This window comes from Fukomys damarensis, unplaced genomic scaffold (genome assembly GCF_012274545.1).
Source record: "Fukomys damarensis isolate Sample0158 unplaced genomic scaffold, DMR_v1.0_HiC HiC_scaffold_33, whole genome shotgun sequence".
NCBI classification, from domain to species: Eukaryota; Metazoa; Chordata; class Mammalia; order Rodentia; family Bathyergidae; genus Fukomys; species Fukomys damarensis.
The window spans coordinates 3354688-3372653 of record NW_022900945.1 but is presented as its reverse complement, the minus strand read 5'-3'; the positions used below and the strand labels follow the sequence as shown (position 1 = coordinate 3372653).

Below are 17966 nucleotides of genomic sequence, written 5' to 3'. Positions count from 1 at the left end.
ATGGGAGAGTAAATTTACTACCTGCTGTGGCCACTCAACATTCATCATCCATCCACGTGTTTGCCCATTTACATTTAACATGCGGTCTCTCTGCACACAGGTTACACCTGAGGAGAGCTCACACTCACATGTTACGCTTTACATGTCAAAGAAGTACAACGGTTGGTTTCAGTCACCTTGTGAACAATATTAGCAGACTTGACCATCCATAGACAGAGAGCTGATCTATGAGAGATTTAGAAGCTGTCCAGAGTTCTAGAGTTGCTAAGTGTAAAAAACTCATTGGGTATAAGGCACTTAGCGAGTAGCTACCATATCGTCTACACAGTGTTGCGTCCTGCAGTTACAGTGGAGCCCAAAAGCAGATGCAATTCCTGCTTCATAAAGAAAATCCAATTGCTAGCCTCACATTTTAAAGATCTGTCCTACATAAAAAATGTATATTTAGCCCATGCTGCTCTGGAAGGCAGAACTCTGATCAAGAGTGTTAAGTTACAGAAAGAAAGATAGAAAAATGGAATGAAGAGTCCTAGACATTCTAACTACAAACCCTGAGCGAGGAAGACTGCTAGGGATACAGTCCTGTGACTCCCACAGGGGAGAAAAGGTGAAGCGAAGGCACTGGCTTAAAACCTCCCAACTCTGAGATTCCACCTGGGACTCGGGGGAGCCGTGAGCCAGGAGTCGCGGCCCCCCTGGAGCTGCGGTCCGGTCCGCGGAGGAGGGGCCGTCCAGCTGCTTCACGCCCTCGTCCCCACCCCCCTCTCAGATGAGCTCTCTGTACAGACAGCGCTGCGGCCGTGTGCAGAGACCCACCTGGCTCCGGAGAACATTTTTATCAGCACTGAGGGCAGACGCACTATAGGACCTATTGTGACTAAGCTGCTTTGAAAACAATACTGAGAAATGACACTGCTGCTAATCAGAAGGGAAGTGGGCTGACCTCTACGGGTGTGTGTGCGTGTGTGTGCGTGTGTCTGCCTATGACGCAGGGAGGGATTTATGTAAGTGGCCTGGAAGGTCATCTGTACCCCACTTCACCTCCACATGAGATGCAACATTCCCTGGCTACCTGGCTACAGAGGAAACAACAAAGATGAGAGCTTTTCTGTGAGATGGGGGTGGTTTGTTGGTGGTGGTGTTTGGTGGTTGAGACAGGGTCTCACTGTGCAGTGCAGGCTGACCTTGGTCTCACAGCAACCCTCGTGCATCACCCTCTGGAGTGCTGGGATCACAAGTATGTGCCACCACGCCTGCCAAGGTGAGTTGGAAATGCAAATTGGATCTCTGTTTTTTTCTCATTTAGAGTGTGGCTATGAGCAGAACACTTACTTCACACAATAAATAAAAGATAAAATAATAGACATAAGGTTAGTACTATGCCTGGCCCTTAACGAGCACTTAACATAGATTTACTATAAAATTTACAAAATATCTGCATGTATTGACAGTTTGGCCTGAACTTTCTCATTGCTTTCCCTATTTTACAGACAAAGAAATGTATTGTGATAGAGGGAACCGAGACTTGGAGAAGTAAAGGGAATTGTTCAAAGTGCATTGTGAGTAGCAAAGCTGGAATTTGAATTCAAGTAGTTTGAAGCCAAGAATTTGAGCTGAAGTGGCTTCTAACTACTAAATTTAGCCCTGCTTCAAGTGCCTTCTCTCTGCCTGGTATCTCTAGTGTCAGACTTTGTATCAGTCACTTTCCCATCCCTGGGACAAAATACCCAACACCTGCAACTTAAAGGAGAGATTTACTTGGTTCATGGTTTCGGTCCCTGGCTGGCCAGCTCCAAGGTAGAAATAGCACAGTGGAAGGGCTGGGCAGAGCAGAGCTGCTCGGCCCATGGCAGCCAGGAAGCAGAGAGAGAGGGGAGGAGCCAGGAGAAAGAACGCACCCTTTCGAGTCTCACCCCGGTGACGCACTTCTTCCCACCAGGCCCCACCTCCTAACAGCACCTTCAGCTCCCGAACTTATCAGTGAATTAGGGCACTGTTGAGCATGGCACCCCCATTGCCCAGTCGCCTTCTGCACACAGGAGGCTTCGAGTGTACATTTCAGATCTAACTCATAACAGATTCCTGTCTGCATTGTGGTCATGTGAAATGATCATGAATTAAGTTTTCTGAAAGGTGGGCCTTCTCACTGACTAGACGTAAGACTTCCTTGTGTACTTATACTGATTAATTACAGAACAAAATCTATAGCGGTATCTTGGGATCATCCAATCTATTCCTGGATCCTTCTCTTCAAAAGAAGCATGAAATTTTCATATTCCAACAAACCACAATAAAGGGTGAATCTGATAATCTAATGTTTGCTCTGAGATTTGACTTAAACAAGTCCGTTGGTTTCAGTGGCCTAGGACCAAAGAGGATCTCTTTGGGAATGAATCAATCTTCCAGCCCCATGAGTTATTACTGAGCCCTTTTTCTGTTACTACAATGAAATATCTGAAGCTGGGTAACTTTTAGATAAAAGAGGTTTGTTTAGCTTGGCCAGAAGTCCAAGCACCACGGCATTAGCTTCAGTAAGAGTCCCCTGACTATACCACATAATGGCAGAGGCAGCAGGTAAAGAGAGACCACATGGCGAGTCAGGAAGTCAAGGGGCCAGGCTCGCGCTTCTGGCAGTAGCTCACTGTCCTGAGAGCTAACCAGGGTCCTGAGAACTGTCAGTTCCTTCCAAGGATCATGACCTTGCACTGGGCCCCACCCCTTAAAGTTCCAACCACTGCCTGCATCATCACACTGATGTCCACGCTTCCGCAGCAGGAGCCCTTGGGGACACAATTACACCCCCTCCCAGCCACAGGAAAAGCTGAAACCTTTGCATGCAAGTGGTAGATGCAAGGTTCAGCTCTGATGGCTCTGGTCCTTGCCCAACCCCTCTGGCGGCACCTTCAGGCTCCTTTGTTACCTCGTTTCCTAGTTCATCTTAACAAAGCCAAGTTTACAGGAATGAATCCCTGATGATGTTCCCTGGGTAGGCCCAGAGTTCAGTACAACAAATGTCAACCAGAAGTGGAGGCCTAATGATACCGACTTGGAAACAAATCATCAGCTTAAAAACAAGCACTAAATTAATTGCAAAGTTGGGGGCATGTGCCTGTAACAAAATGCCCAAGTTGAGGTCAAAAAACCTAATTTTAAAGTCTGCCATGAAATACCTGGTCAACGTGAAAATACTGAATAGGAGTTTGCAAAGAATTTCATGTATTCCTTGATTACACGAATATTCCTTAAGCTTCTATGAATGAACCAGGTGTATCTGGAAACTAGATGTCTAGAAGTGGCTGGAGAGAAAGTCTAGTCTTTTAGTCGAGTGCAGGAATACAAACGTACAATTAAATATATGTAAAGTGGTGATAAAGCTTGTAAATAAAAATAGAACGAGGAAGGAGATAGCGACAGGTATGGAACTGCTCACTTTGCTGATGAGCTGGTCAGACAGAGAGGTCATCTCTGAGGAGACCTTCCCGGGGTGGACAGCTCCCACTACGTGGGTATCTGGAGAAACAACATTGAAGAAGCTGGAACAGCAGCTGTAAAAAAACAGATGGAAACGAATAAGGAGCAGCAATGGTGGGAGTGAGAGGAAAGTGAGAAGAGGTAGGACTGGAGAGGCCGCCCGGATCATCCGGGTCCTCGTGCGGCACCTTATGAACTCTAAAGCTACCAGAAGTGGCCTTGGCAGTCGCCGGTTAGGCTGATGCCCTGACATAGTATTCCTTTTTATAAGCCATCGCATCACAAGATACCATGTCTTCTATGAATCAAGGTATTTTAATGCACTGTAATAAGTTTAGTAATTTTCTCCATAAAGATCTTTGTCTTCTTTTTTAAGATTATTCCCACAGATGCAATTGCATGTGTAAAACTGCTACTGTAAATTCCAATGTACCTTCTTAATTTAACTGCTTCCACGTTTTTTATTATTTTATGAAAATACAATAAATTTTTGCATATGAATTTTTATCCAATTCATCAAACTTTTAAATAAATTCTACTAATGTAGGTGCAGTTTATTAAAGGTTTTCTCTTTAAAACCTAAATTCCTACATAAATTCTTAATAACAGCAATTTCCTACCTTTTCTTGTAATCCTAATATTCTTCCTTTTCTTATTATTTTATTTGGGGTATTTGTTTGTTTGTAACATTAGCAATTACCTGAAAGATGAGTGTAAAGCTGAGCATTTTTTTTCTGTATTTTATTGGGAAATAGTCTTTGTCAGGTTATAAAAATTCCCTTTATTACTAGTTTTACATGTAAATAAATATTTTTCAAGAGCTTTTTATAGATACTTTGAGATGACAATTTTTTCCTCTTTTAATCTTTTATTGTGCTAAAATTCATCAGCATATTTTTCTAAAGTTGAAGTACATTTACATATCTGGAATAAATTAAATTGGATTATGATGTTTTATGTACAGTGCTAGAGTTTTTGGTAATACCCTGGGATTTTGGCACATATATTGCCTAAAATTTACTTTTATGATACTTAACCAACTTTCACAATGAAATGAGATGGACAACTTTTTCTTATCTCTTATTTCCTGAAAGAACTACATAATACAGGATTTTCTTTCCCTTGCAAAATGTATGTGAACTCGCAGTGGCTGTCAGGAGTGGAAGAGTACAGGGGAGGGTTGATCCTGTGTTGCACGCTATTGAAACATTTACCTTTCTCTTTCACTGTAAACTGACCACACTGCATGTTACTGACAGCTTACCATTCTATTTCGCCGTAGATGAGTCCATGTTTCTCACAAATGCACTTTTCTGGACTGTTCTGCTGAGTTGTGTTCCTGCCATTTGCACAAGCCCTTCCCTCCAGGTCTTCAGAACAGGACATCCAAGCCACAGCCACTCCGGTGGGCCCTCCTCATCCACGTCCACCGGTGTTCATACAAGAGGAGTAAATTTGCTACAGGGTGAGATGTAGTGGCAGACACAAAAAACCACGTGGCGTGAGGGTGCACCTGGAAGGCAGCCTCCTGCACCCCGAAGAGCAAGGCCCCAGGAGAAACCACGCCTGCTCACACCCAGCTCCTACAGTTCCAGCCTGCAGCTGTGGGAAAGCAAATGTCTGCTCTTCAAGCCGCTCAGTCCACCGCAGTATCGGTTAGCGGAGCCCTGGAAAACAAACGCAAACTTGGCGTGTAAGCTACTTGTTCGAAATATTCTCTTTTCCTTCTAAAGGTGTAGTTTGCTTAATCACATCTTCTCTGTTGTTCTTATCAGCCTTAATGGAGGCTTTTCTTTTTCGGAGTGAACCAGGATGCGGGGGGCGGGGGGAGAACAAATTATCATCTTTGTGTTACTAATTTTGTGTGGGTCTTATTTCATCTTAATTTTGTTCTGGGCATTTTTTTTTTCCTTTTTTGTAGTTTCTTGAATCTTTGCTAATTTATTTTTCAGTATTGCTTTTTTTTTCCTGTTCAGAAAATCTACTCAAACCTATAAATTTCCTCAGTTCTAGCAGCTTCCAGCAACGCCGGATACAAAACGGCAATCATTGGCCCGTAGGTGTTTTGTCCTTTCCTTGTATCTTTTACTAAAAGGGCTGCGTGACGTGCAGGATTCCCTTTCGGTTTGTTTCCAGAGGCGCGTCCTCCGGCGTCCGCCCCGCAGCGGCGTCCCCGTTTGCTCGCTTCCCAAGCGGTCCCCATGCAGCTCGTGGTACCCAGGACCTTCTGCTCCAGGTTCAGAGGCTCTGCATCTTCTCCTGCCGTCCTGAGGACACTGGGCTACATCTTAAACCTTCTCCTGGATCCCAGGGCAGCTTGTTTTCAGATGTCTGTGCTTCCTCCTCGACTCTGTTTCATCTCAATGTTGCGCAGTGCCTCGACTGTTTTATCTTTTTCTCCTCTACTCCTGGAACAGGGCCAGAGCTACCCATGTCCAGGTTCTCAGTGGACGGAGGGAGTGGAGTGTCTCGGCCCTGCCCCTTGCCCACCAACACTGTGGGTGACAGCGTTCCTGAAGTCTGTAACTGCAGAGCAGATTTACGGCTTGCACCACTTTCGGTCCAAATCGAGCTCCAGCTCCCCGACTGCCGTGTCCTCTTCCACTTACCTGTCTGGCACCTGCCTGTCTGTCTTATTACTTACTTATCTGTAGTGCACTGCACCGAGTAAGTTCCGTCTGAGCCCCGGTTTCTTCCCTTCGGGACTCCTGCTAGGGGTCACTGTCTTAGAACAGCACGATGATATCTCTCCTGCTTTCTGCCCAGTTGTTTTGCGGGGGTGAAATTTAGCATCTAACTGAGATTAACAAGGTGATGGGTGAATTTGACGGTGCATATAAACATCTAGAAAGATGCCTCAGAGAGCAGCCTGCTAGGGGCCTACAGAGCTTTCCCAAGCCCATTTCTTGTTGCGTGGGTGAGTGAAGGGGCGTGGTGCATCGCCCTGCCTTTGTCTGACAGATGCTTCTGGAGGTAAAACCTGGTGTGTGCAAGATGATGGTTCGGAAACTACGTCATGATATGCCCCGCCTGCCACTCTTCTGCAGGCGACCCAGGGGACAGTCCGCTAGCCTCTCTGTGCCAGTTTCCTCATCCATTTCCAGGGAGCAGTGAGGCATTGGGTTATCATAGGTGGAAAAGTGCAAACCAAGCGAACTGCTTAGAGCCACGGCTGGCTGCACGGAGCAGTAGTTAACATGCTGGGGAAAAGTGTCAGCTGTAAGACCTGAACCCATTTCTGTGGCTTCCAGCTGAATGATCTTAAGCTTTATTCTCCTCTCTGTAGCTTCATCCTCTCGTTTGTAAAAGGACAGTGCTGGATAGATAACCTCCAGAATCCCGTCCGCTACAACACATCAAAACTGCAGAGCTGTAGCCACACTTGGCCTCATGGTTCCGCGGGGAATGGAAATCCTTTATGAGAAATGTGTATTAAGCAAGCACAGGTCTCTCTAAAACCCACAAAGCAAAACCAGGCCTGGAGCTTTTCCAGAGTTCTGCTTGTCCTTAGCTGACTCTAATAAACGTGTGGGGTTTTTGCAGTGAGCTCCCTCCCTCAGTACCCCTCTCCTTGTCAGCACACCATTCTTCTCCAAACCGAGCTCCAAGCTGTACCAACTGATGCACTGATTCACTGTGTCTTACAACAGAAAATGAACGCCTTCCATTCACGCTGTTAAATCAAAATGTTCTCATGTACTGCACAACATACAGCTTTGTTTCCATACTAAAAGAATCTCAGGCAGCATGAAAGGTGTGTGAACCGTATTTGGGAAGGGAAAACGGTGAAAACAGCCCTACAGATCACACAGTCGTGATTCCTGCTGCCGGGCAGGGCCCCCAGGTCGGCGCAGAACCCACCAGTGAGCCCTCAGCCAGCTTCTGCGGCCCAATCTGCCAGTGACTGCTTCTTTCTCGCCGCGGGCTCAGAGCAAGTTGCACAGCCGTGTCCAGTTCCCGGAGTCACACTTCAGGCTGCTAGGAACCACTGGCTACTCAGGAGTTCCGGGCACTTACACAATTCCGGACTCAGGAATCCAAGGAAGAAGGTCTGTGGGCCCGCGGCCGGTGCGCCAGATGTCTGTTTAACCGCACGCTGGGGAGCAGCATTCCCAGTGTGCATTCGGCAGAAGCCACGCGGCACAAAGAGGCTTTGTGAAAGAGCGGGAAGCTCCAGGATGGCTGCTGCTGAAGTGTGGGAAGGACGACCACTCCAAACGAATCCGGCCTTTAACACAATCACACGCCGTGAGCTTCTAAGGTTCCCAAGCTCTCTTAACCACAGTTCCATATTCCCAGAGAACGGGGCTGAAAGTCTACCCCTCGGCAGTTACTCTCCTGGGCCTGCCTTCAGGTGAACACGCCCCTCAACGCCCTTGTGGTTGGTTCTGGGGACCACTTGCTCCGGCCAATGGAGCGCCGGGGGCGTGACCAGAGCCGCGGTCTTCAAAGCGCATGTGCACTTTAGCTGGCTTCATGTGCCTCGGGCCCCACCGTGATAACCCGTCCCGCTTCGCCATTTGCCCCGGAAGGAAGAGAAACCCATGGATGGAGCTGACGAGCCTGGACAGGAGCCTGAAGCCGATCCTCACTGATTCACTGTCATGAAACGAAGCTGCCCAAGGAGCCCAGCCTAGATAAGTGCTAGATATGTTTTTTTTCCTTGTTACATAGCAGTTTCTACCCTATATACTATTTCTTCTTCCTTTCTACTCTTTTTTAGGCAGAGGAATACCTGAGATTGAACCCAAGGAGCAGTTATGGTCGTAGGCAAGGACTTTCTGAACAGAATCCTGGTTGCACAGGAAATAGTACCGAGAATCATCGGATGGGATCCTCTCAAGTTAAGAAGCTTCTACACAGCAAAAGAAACAACCAACAGAGTGGAAAGACAGCCTACAGGATGGGCAAAACATATTTGCCACTATTCCTTAGACAGAGGACTAATATCTAGACTATATAAAGAACTCAAGAAACTTAGATCCCCAAAGTGAAAGACCCAATCAAAAAATGGGCAAGTGAAATGAACAGACACCTCACAGAAGTACAAATGGTCGATAAATATATGAACATTCAACATTGCTGACTATTACAGAAATGCAAATTAAAACAACGTTGAGCACCATTTAAGTTTTAACACAGGGTCTTGCTAAGTAACCTAGGCTGGTTTGGAACTTGGAATCCTTCTGCCTCAGCCTCCTGAGTAGCTGGAATTACAAGCATGCACCATTGCACCCAACTCTTCTCTACTTTTTTTTTTTTTACTTTATTTGCATTTATTTTATGCTTAGTCTGTTCCCATGCCATAAGTTTTTGTTTCTTTGGTTTCTTCTGGGATATCTTTTTCTTCTGTGCACCTTCCTCCTCTGGTTTAGGAACAGTTTGTTTCTTTTCAGTCAGGATCATCTCGTTGTGGCCAGGGGAGCTCATGTATGGTTAATCTTGGGTGCTTGGTTCACCTGGATGTGTTCAATGACCAGAGAATCCACATCTAAGCCCTTAAGCTCAGCATCACTCACTGCATTTCTGAGCATGTACAACAGAAATTCAGCACTGTCTCTGGGCTGCCAGCACTGGGCCAGCCCTTTTGGCCTGGATACACCTTCCAGCTCCACCACTGTAACTCCCTAATGGCACACATTGCTTCCCCAGTGTGACACCCTTCAGATCCTTGGTGGCCTTTTGGATATGCATACCCTTGGCCTAGGCAGTTTCACAGGTCTTAAAGTGAACACAAAGATTTGAGCCTCTTAGTTTGCATGATTTGGTGGGGTTTTCTAGGTCAGGAGAGTAGCAAACCATTTCGCCGGTTGCCTCAGGCCACTTACAGGAAGGGTCTTCTCTACCTTCTAAGCAAAGGCCTATTCCAGCCCTGGACTTTCATGAGTGGGGTCAGCAGAATTTCCCTCAGTCCTGCTCATTGTCCTATGGCGTGAGGGGTGACTTCTGTTCTCAACACTATAAATAATGAGCAGATTCATTAGCACAACTCTCATTTAAAACCAACTTCCAGCTCATTTCCCTCTGGACCATTTCTACTTTTTGTGATTGACATATTCCTGCCACTCAATTGAGGTGTTTTTGTTTTGATTTTGTTATTTTTGTTCAGTGAAGAAAATTTGTAAAGTACCCAACAAGACCAAGTTTCCTTTCAGCTGAAACATCAGGACTGAACTGCACTGCAGACAAATAAGCATGAGAATAAATGTGCACGGCTTACAAGCTGCTTGGGTATTTAGGCTGACATGCAGCACAGGCTGGGTGAATCCATCCCACTGTGTGGAGTTCCATAAAGAAGTCTGGGGAAATGAGCTTTAGAACCCTTCAAGTGCTCTTTTCCTCCAACTCACCACCATAGCCCAGTGCCCACAAAATCGGGGCAGCCTTCTTGTTTGGCTGCAGTTAGGGTTTGTGTTGAGGCTCTCGTACTTAAGAGTTCCACAAGCAGAGCTGTGACCCAGAGTGAAGAGGGGCAACCAGGGAAGTGGGGGGCTTGCAAGCTGACTAGCGAAGGAGCAACAGTGGGACCCAGGTCTGCCGAATCCCACCTCTGTTGCTTTTCCTTGAAACTTTGCTCCTCATCTGATTCTGAAAAGACCATCAGGCCCTTTTCCAAATACCAAATTTGTGTACCCAGATCTATTGTCTCATTAGGGAAGACGTCGGGTAATTAAAAAAATCACTTCAAAAGATCTCCAGCTGTAGAACAAGAGTGTGGGTTGGCAGGTCTTGAGCATTAGTCCTGCCAAAATCCCTTCCATTTATGTAGCTGGGCAAAAATAGAAATCCAATGTCCTCCACCCAAAATGGACCAAGTAACTTTAAAAGCTACTCTAAAGGGCTAGAGCACTGTGAGAAATGACTAAATGGTACTGAAAGCAGCACTCTGCTCTTTAGAAGTTTATACATTAGATGATCTGGGTGGCCAAAAGATGGGGTCTAAAAGCGCAGACACAGCCCCAGACAGGTAACAGCATCAGTAATGTACACAAGTTATGCCTCCTGGTGCCAACACTGCTAGCTGGACATGTTGGAAACACACTCCTGGAGTGCCCATCCAAAGACAGGTGGTCTCTTCCTCATAGCCTTTCCCGTGTATGACCCTTGCTGTTGGCCAGGTGGCCACAGGCACAATGGTTGCTGCTTTGGTCTGGCAAGTTCAGGACCCAGTGTTCTCCATGGAAATCCCAGGAAGCCTTCCAACAATGCCCATCAGAAATATTTCTCTGGTGCTGTAGGGATCAGGAAAAGGGGACATTACCAGAACCCCTGCAGTGGGTCCTGGTCTCCTGTGAGCCATGACAGCACAAGGTGCATTAAAGAATAAAGACAGAAAACGAGACTTAGAGAAGAAACTGGGTTCTGGGCCTAATCAGTGCTGCTCTGGGCAGCAAAGACAAAAGCACATTGAGCTTGCCACTATTTATTGGGTCCATAGGGAGTAACAGATGACTAGGAGGGTGGTGCTAATCCTAAATTGACAAGGATCTTCTAACAGGAGGAAGTATCAGATATCTTGGAGAGTGGTGGTAATCCTAGGACCACAAGGATCTTATGTTGATTGGGATGGTAAGATGAACAAAGTTGTTCTTACAACAGTAGGTGAGATGAGTTAAACTGATAAGAAATTTGTCCCTCCCCAGGTAAAACCTTTCTACTCAGTTCTCAAAGACCCAGGCTGTCTTCAGCTGATGGAATCTTGCTGTTTAGTATCACAGCATCATGGACATTGAGGTCTCAGCTGTGACCAGAGGCAAAACGGGGTTATGTTTCAGCCTGCAGTAGCTGGCCTGCAGGCAAGAAGACTAGGACTCACAGCCCCAGTCATAATTTAATTGTGAAATGATTTTCCCTCACATTATGCAGAATGGCTCCCGATTTACACAACACTGCCTCATGCCTGTCTGACAGCATTTCCAAAGGGGGCTCTGCTGGTGTCACTCACATTTGCATGTATAATCATTCATATCCATCCCTGCACTAAGTAGCCTAAGCACCACTCTGTGCCCAGCACTCTTTTGGGGGCTGCAGAGGCTGCAGCGAAGAAAGCAGACAGAAATGCGGCAAAAGTCAGCCTGCGGGAGAAAGGTCAATAAAGTGATTCGTCAGCCGAGAGTGAAGAATTGCGTGGGAACCACTGAGGTATTCGTGAAGACAGGAGACGGAAGTGGGCTAAATTTTTAAATAAGGTGGTCAAGGAAAGAGCTCCTTGATTAGGCAACGTTGATCCCAGTGTTGCTTAGGGGTTTACAGCTGCACAAAGAAAACTGAATGCAATCCCAGTAAAGTGATCATTGTGGGTACCTTCAGAAGCCTGATTCGGGTGTTTTGTGTGCTCCGTGTGCGTGTCAGGGGGGCACGCGTGTGTGCTTGTGTGATTTTTTTATTGAACTTTATATTATAAATTTATATGTATTTATATACTTTTGTACACATTTGTCATACATATCGATCATATTCATCATAGGAAGCCTGTGCCTGTACATTATATAACTTGATTCATCTTTATTTTCCAACCCCCGCTTGCTTCATCCCTTCTTCCTCTCCCCATTTATAACTGGGTAACTAGATTCAAAACATGAATACCCTATACTGCTCTGTGAGAAATAAGCGATGAAATCTCCATAAAGAGATTAGCGTCGCGCTCCCTGCAAGCCTAGCCAGCACCAGTGTTGTGATTACTATGAAAGTTTAACAGAGAATGGTTTGCGGATACAGGGTGTAGGTGACAGGCGGAAATTGGGTTTTCTAGGCTGGAGAAAGGCAAGGCCAGAGACACAGGAAATGAGCTCGTCTCCAGAAAAACCTCCCTTCCCTTCGGCATCTACGGGGTGCACGACAGGATCTGGAGTCCCAGGACTGCATCCCCTGGGTCACTGCTTTGTCCTCCTCAGCACGGCCACTGCACACAGATCGAGACATCTGTGCAAGGTTCAGAGCGTTTCAGTCCCGATCAAGAGCACGGCCTTCTGCCGCGTCCTCAAGTAGCTCCTGCGGCGTCCTCTGTTTTATCAAGCAGCTGGCCAGAGGCTGCTGGAAAAATAAGCTGCCCCAGCTATGGTCACACCGTCAAGGTGGGTTGGATTTGTACGCAGTGACAAGTCACTTACTTGGTGTGGTTAGGAAATCAATGAATGCATCAGTATGGAAGCATCCTTTTAGTGCCAGTTTTCTTTGTATTTTATCAAATTTGTATGGAAACATTTTTAATTTTTTGCAAATATCTGTGGCCTTGCAAATATTAAATGTGGAACCAAAAATGAGCCTTTTCATTGATGAATCTGTGTCAGTTGAATAGCAAGATGTGAGTGACCAAACAGTACCTTTGCCTAATGTAGCAAATAGGTGTTTTATTAGAGTGTTCTAGGGTACTCCTCAATTAACGGAAGATTGGGCAGCAGTCTAGAAAGGCTCAGGGACATAGCTCCAGGTTTCTCTGTGAAAGGAAGAGTGGGAGCATGGATCCAGGTGCCACCAAGAGGATGAGCAAGCCCAAAAGCTCAGCACCCACATCCTGGGGGACGGGGACCGAGCCAGCTGGGACCATGGGCTCAACCGTGGCTAGAGGGCGAAGAACACACTAAGCGATGTTTCTCCAGGGCGAGATGCAACTTGAGGTTGTTGTTCTGAAGGAAAACAACAGCACTGCTTCCAGAAAGAGCGCCGAGGAAGCGGGACGTGCAGAAACACAGACTTCGGCACAAGAACCGTGAGCACTTCGGGCACCGGTCATAGTCCTGGGTCAGTGTTCAGCCGTGTTCCAAGGCTGCCTCTGCTCTCCTGGTCTCGGGCTTCTGTAATATTTTAGTCTCTAATCTGCACACTTCTTCTGTCTCTCCACTTATCTTTAAATGCCTATTTGTTCTTTGCTTCTGTTAATGTGCCTACTTCTGGCAGGCTCTGTCCACCTCCTCCCTCCTCTGGTGGTGGGCTAGGAAATGAAGGACCCAAGCTCACCGGATGCGTGCGCGCGCTGAGGCTGTGCTGAGTGCGAGTCTGTGTGTGGCGAGCACATGACAAATGCCCAGACTTGCCATCACCCACACTGGCTGTGCAGGACGTCTCTTACTAAATCTAGTTGTATCACTAATGACAAAGTAACCAGATGTGAAATGTCACCAACTCTAAGAATATTTATCTTAAAATTCATCTTCACTGTATCATCAGAAGGAAGGAAAGGACAAATGTTTGCTCATCTCCACGAGTCTAAGAAGAGCTGCAGATGCCTAAGTCACTGGGGGAAGAGGCTGCTGCTCAGTCGCGGGTGGGCTGGTTGCTGTTCTAGGAGTTCAGCAAAAGATTTGACCCTGTCAGCATCAGGAGATCTGCAGAATCACGAGTCCAGGCAGCTTAAAACTTGAGGAGCCACTGGGGATACAACCTGTGCAAGACACGCACAGAGGCTTCCGTGTGCCACTGCTAAACACACACAAGCCTGATACTGGTGCCCACAGAGAGGAACAAACATCCACTTCTCTGATCAATCCCTGTTAGCAACAACTCGAAGATATTAATAATACATTTGCCAATGTGCAGGTAACAGAAAAACTGGAAAGGATTATGAATATATATTGAATGACACCACCAACATTCTGGCTGGAACTACAGGCTGAAATTTAACCATGATGAAATTGAGCATGGATTTTTAAATTTCTCATATTTATATCTAAAATAAAAATGTATAAACACGGCATAAGGGAAGTCTGACTAAACAACAGTCATATAGGTTTTCTCTTATTGCAAATAAAGAGAAATGACCATACTTGCCATTTGTTGACCCTGACATTGGGCATCGTGCTGAGAGTGGCACGTGTGCTAGGTCAGTTTTCATAGCAAGGCCACAAAGGAGGCATCGCCACCCTAAGCTGCTCCTCCTGCCTGAAAATCTCTTTTTCCAACTGCTGTCCACTTTGCCTTGGGCCCCTTTCCATGTTACCTGCCCACTACACTGCCACTGTCTTTAGCATCTCCTCAAAGTTTATAGTCATGCATTTGCCTAAATGGTTATTATTTGTCTCTCTCGCCAAGGCACGAGATACCTTGTTTTTCATCGTACCCAATACTCAGCACAGTAGGTGCTTGTCCCGACTTTTTATGACACCGAATCAGAGATGAGTAACACCATGTTAAGTCCCTAGGGTGTTAAGCCACCTCTGAAAGTTAGAAGTTCAACTTAGTCCCTTGCCATAGCTTTTCTTCCCCAGCTTTGGTCCTCTTTTCTTGTAACACATGATGGCATAGGATTCCGTTTGTGAAAACATGATTGATTCTCTGTCCACCAAAGATGTGGACAGAGGTGTTTAGGAAAAACAGACTCACTGAAGCACTGTTGGCTGACTACTGCTGACTGGGCAGCAGCCTTTGTGCACAAGAGCACAGGCAGCGCAAACGCTGTGAAGGCAGGAGCCCTGGCAGGCTCAGCTTCTGATCACATTCCGCTGGGCTTCCGAGGCCTGCAGCATTGTCTCTGTGATATTTTATGGAAAAATAAAAATTTAACTCAAAGGGGTAAAGGGTGGGCATACTTGGCTGACAGCAGTGGTTTGCAATCAGTCTGCCTCAGAGATTTGCTTGGTCATGTTTTCCGTTCCGGACCCACAGTCTCTCACCGTGAGTTCTAAATGGCAGGGGCCAAGTCCACTGAGCTCCTCGTCCTCCTCTAGTGCCCGGTGCTCGGCAGATGCTCAGGTGCAGCCACGGATGAGTGGACGCATCCCACCTCAGTCCACTTCTCCATGCGTGGAGGGACACTGGGAACAATCAAACCAGGAGCAAAAAGAAAATCTGATACCAGCAAATGACGTTTGACTACAAAATAAGTAGCCCTTTAGCTGTTGATCAGACACCATGAGTATTTTCTTTCTTTACTGCCCCGGGCCAGAACAGCTTCCCGTGGGAGAAATACTGCCTCATTAAGTTTTACTCATTTCCACTTTCCTACCCCCAAACAATTACTAGATATCTCAGCCATCCACTTTATTCACTTCACTTGACTTTGAACACTCCTTTGTAAGTGATTAAAATTATCTGACAATGACCAAACATTTCAAGGCAGGCAGCGGAACCACTGAGCTAAATCCCTGCTTGGACATTTTAGAAATAAGGGTAGGACCCTGTCCCATGCCGACTCCTTGGGTAGAAACACTCGCTTGGATAAGCAGGATGTACGCTGCTTACCTTCCTCCTCAAGTCCAGCTCCTGTCACACCCATCAAAGAGATTTCATGTAAACCTTAATGGCAAAGTCCTGCATGACACCAGTTTTCCGGGGCTGCTCCGTGTTTGCCTGTTTGGGAAGAGAGTGATGGACTAGGGAGGGCCACACCGAGAGTTACGCTCTTCCTTTACCAAGGTTGCTAGGTGTCGTTAGGTGTCGTTACTGTGAAATCCAAGCCCTCTTTCCTGTGATGTCAATGAGATGAGAGGCCTGAGCTGCTTCACATGGTGAGAGGGCACTGGCAGTGGCAGCCGCGTTAGAAAATCCTCCTCCAGCCCTTAGCAAAGTCCTGCCCTAAACGTGGAGGTGCCAGTTGCTCGGCTCCCGACGCGCGAGCTTTGCCCAGGAAGGCTCACCATGAATCCTAGAAAGGACCCTTGATCTCCTTGGGGCTGCAGGTGCTGGGCGCAGTTTCTGAAATACCCACGTTAGCACAGGGAGGCTCTGAAGTACTGAGAGGTGTGCTCCTCTACTGGCCCAGGGGCAGGGAGCAGTTCACACTGAAATCATGGACAAGAATTTAGGGGAAAGGATGCCAAGACGCCTCGGGGACGGTTGGAAAGGACAGGCAAGCGGAGAGGGAGAATTTCACCCCAGAATAAGCCCTTTCGATTTGGTTGGCCTCTCCCCGGCTCTCACCCCAATCGCCCACTGGGCCAGGCTGCTCAGCTTGCTCTGCGCTGGATCAGAGCCGTGATGCCCTGACCTGGAGCAGAGAGGAGCGGGCCTGATGAGTACCGCGATTTCTCAGCGGCAGAGAGCGGGGCACCCACCCGCTCCGTCCCCGCGGGAGCGGACAGCTCAGCTGGCCCAGCAAGGGCGTCTGTGTGTCGCGTGGGCCCCACCGGCTGCTAGGGTCGAAGCCACTGTCCCAGAGGCAGCCGGCGTCCCTGACTCAGCCTAACAACCGTTGGTCCGCAGCGCCTCTCTTCCTGGCTGGGAAGAGCAGGTGTAAATGCCAAAGTTCCCCCCCACCCCCGACTTCTGGTTTCTTCGAAGGCGCTGCAGTGTCCCGGGCTCCGGAAGACACGCTCGGGCCGCGTGGACCAACTTCCCGCTCCCACCACGCGCGCAGCGCTGCCCAGCTCAGCCTCACGGGCGGTGCGAGGCCCTGTGCAGCCCGGCAAGGGAGGATTTCCTCCCCCCATACCTGGACGATGTTCACCAGAAACTTGATGAGATGGTAGCCCGTGCTGAAGAGGACAATTTTCGTGGTGCACCTTGAGACCACGATGTTAAGTGAGATAAAGCAGACTATAAGCCTAAGTGTCCTACTGTTTCTCTTATATGAGAAACCCAAACTATAAATAAAGAGCAAAATAAAAGAGAAATAATGGGAAACAGGGAAACAGATCTTTCTCAAGGAGGAAAGGGACCAAGAGATGTGGGGAGGGGACAGGGAGGGGACGAAAAGGCATGAAGGTGTGTTCCGTCCCTGAGCCAGCTCCACAAGGAGGGTGAACATTACAACTGCAAACGTGGACCAATAAATAGTAGAAGTGCTCAAAAAATTGAATTTCTAGCCTCCTTTGAAATATCAGAAAATGAGAAAACCTCAGCTCACCTTCCTGCATGGCAAATATCAGCGGGCACCAAGTAGCAGAATTCCCTCATTGAGGGCTTGTGTTTCCCTCGGTAGGGTGCCCGGCAAGTCCCTGGCTGTAGGCACCTGAGCGTACAGAGGCGTCTCTCACACACACACACACACACACACACACACACACACACCACTGCATGAAGGGAGTGCCAGACCTCCCTCTTTGGTCACATGGCCCCACGTAGCTCTAGCTTTTCCCATGAAGAGGCAGGACACAGCAGAGCAGAAGTGAGCTGCACACCAACCTGGCTCCTGCCCTTCTCCCCACCAAATGGTGTGTCCTTTCTCCTTTCATTCTTGACAGAAATACAGGGCTTAATCCTTTCTGGGTGTCGCTGCAACTCTCTTTTTTTTCAAAAACTGCAAGACAAAAATATTGTTGCCTTTCCATTCAGTGTTGCGGGGAGCCTCTCATTCCCGAACGCTTCAGGTCCGTGGAAAAGCGGCTATGATGGCTCCCATTTAACTACACCTAACTCGCTTTACTGTGTTCGCTCTGTTTTCACACGGCTTATCCGTGACACCTGTAAACTGGTATTAACTAGCCACCACACTTTATCCATCGTTCCTTCTTCATGTTGTCCCATGCAGGGTACCTCACTCCCTTCAGTTGCCGCATCTCCTTGGCCTCTTCTTGGCTAAGAGTTTCACGGGTGTCCTTGTTTTCAGTGACCCTGACAGG

General features: G+C 47.4%; 1 long non-coding RNA gene and 1 pseudogene across 1 annotated transcript; one reads left to right on the top strand and one right to left on the bottom strand.

Moving 5' to 3' along the window:
- Positions 1-932: 932 nt before the first annotated feature.
- Positions 933-8453, top strand: LOC104848881. Its single transcript, XR_004515056.1, has 4 exons — positions 933-1261; positions 1491-1559; positions 4754-7825; positions 7940-8453. It is a non-coding gene; the product is annotated as an uncharacterized LOC104848881 (long non-coding RNA).
- Positions 8454-8544: 91 nt separating this feature from the next.
- Positions 8545-9364, bottom strand: LOC109117438 (annotated as a pseudogene).
- Between the last annotated feature and the right edge of the window lie 8602 nt (positions 9365-17966).